This window comes from Acinonyx jubatus, chromosome B3 (genome assembly GCF_027475565.1).
Source record: "Acinonyx jubatus isolate Ajub_Pintada_27869175 chromosome B3, VMU_Ajub_asm_v1.0, whole genome shotgun sequence".
In the NCBI taxonomy this organism is placed as follows: Eukaryota; Metazoa; Chordata; class Mammalia; order Carnivora; family Felidae; genus Acinonyx; species Acinonyx jubatus.
Genome location: NC_069386.1, coordinates 85,556,359 through 85,558,424, shown reverse-complemented (window position 1 = coordinate 85,558,424; position 2,066 = coordinate 85,556,359).

Genomic DNA, 2,066 nt, shown 5'->3' with positions numbered 1-2,066 from the left:
GCAGGGTGGCCACACTGAGCAGCTCCAGCTGGGAAGTTCCTCTGAATTTGTGCAAGCCTGCAGACCAGACTCTAGGACAGCCAGAGTCTCAGGACATCAGCCAGCTCTGAGCCCTCCCTATCTGGCTGTGTTCCCTGCACCTTGGTTTGCTCACCCATAAAGGGAAGAGATGACCAAATTCCCTTCCAGGGCTCCTGTGAGTCTTTACAGTTCCATACTGATGGCTCAAAGCTCTTGCCTTAAAAAAATAGAAAAATGCAGTGAGGTTCCATTTGGAACTGCCAGATTAGAATTAAAATGAATATTAAGAACTAGCATCTGTGACTCTTTTCCTAATGGATGTATAACTGGGTTTAAAGTTTCTGGCACATTTAGACTGAGCACTAAGTCACCCGACCAGACCATCTGGCTATAGGAGAGTTATGCAAAGGACTGCTCCCCACCTGGGCACGTAGAGCATTTATATTAACATCCTGCTGGGCAGCCGCATGCATAAACAGAGACTATGACTGGTCCAAGGTCAAGAGCCAAAGAGATTTGAAAAACACTTGGATTGTGAGAACAACAGAATAAAACTTGTTTCCAGTGAAAATTACACTTACAAAGCAGCGAGGTTGAGGTAAAGAAAAGCTAAATGGCTGAAGGAAGAAGGTACATAGAGCAGACTTCAGTAAGAAAGCCTTTAGTGTGGATTTAAAAGCATAACTATGCTGATAATTTAACTGTCCTTTCAAAAATCCATCCCCCTTCAGAACTCTTAGTAAGAGACAACTTTGAAAATGTTCCTGATACCTGATGTGATCCTATTAACACTGCTGGTCACCAAAACCTTAATTCTAGTTTTTGCCAGTTGCCCTTTTGAAAATGTCTGTTTGCCTGAAAAATGTAACCCTTGATATATATTCCTCATATATTTGTGCTTCAGAGATAAGTCACACACTTAAGTTTGATTACTTTTCCTTAATTAAATATAGATTTCCATGGCTCCTAGGTGTCTGGACTAAATCTGATAAAGACAAGATTCTTGTTCCCTGTGCCAGGCTGAGAGCAGGGCAGTTTTGCATTGCTTTTTGGTAGGACATCAGTTGGAAGGCAGACTACACTACCACACACCCAGTCCATGCACAGGGAAGCCCCCCCTTCTCCAATTTCCTCCACTAGCTCACTGATTCCTTTAACCAGAAACAACTAAAAGTATGACTTAAATTCAGGTATCATTGGGAGAGAGGATGTGTTCAATGGAATTCAAAGGATCAAAGGGCCAGAGAAGTAATCCTCTCTTCCATGCTTCATAGAAGAGATTTTAATCTTTCTTGGATATTTCTTTTTTTTTTTTTTTAACATTTATTTATTTTTGAGACAGAGAGAGACAGAGCATGAACGGGGGAGGGACAGAGAGAGAGGGAGACACAGAATCGGAAACAGGCTCCAGGCTCTGAGCCATCAGCCCAGAGCCCGACGCGGGGCTCGAACTCACGGACCGTGAGATCATGACCTGAGCCAAAGTCGGACGCTTAACCGACTGAGCCACCCAGGCGCCCCATTTCTTGGATATTTCTATATCATCTTGAAAAAGGCTAACTTCCCAGAATACTAGAAACGTGTCAGATGGGTATTTGACTTTTCATTATTTCAGAGCCCATGAGGTAGGTGAGGGAACATGCCCTCTGCCACTATCTCAACTCATACACCTGCTGGGAACACAGATTCACATCAGCTTCTGGGCTGTGACTCAACCCACATGCAGCCTAACAGAACAGCTACTATTTATATGATCACCTGCTAATGTCAGGCATTGTTTTTAGCATTTCTCATACATTGTCTCATTTAATCTTTATAACATCTCTGCAAGGAAGGCATGAAGGAATACTTCCCATTTTAAAAAGGAAGAAAATGAAACTTTGTTTGTCTGGAATCTTCAAGAAGCAGATACCTGGTTGGGATTAAAACTGCAAGGATCTTGGGGCACCTGGGTGGCTCAGTCAGTTGAGCGTCCAACTTGAGTTCAGGTCATGATCTCATGGTCCATGAGTTTGAGCCACGTGTCGGGCTTTGTGCTGCCGGCT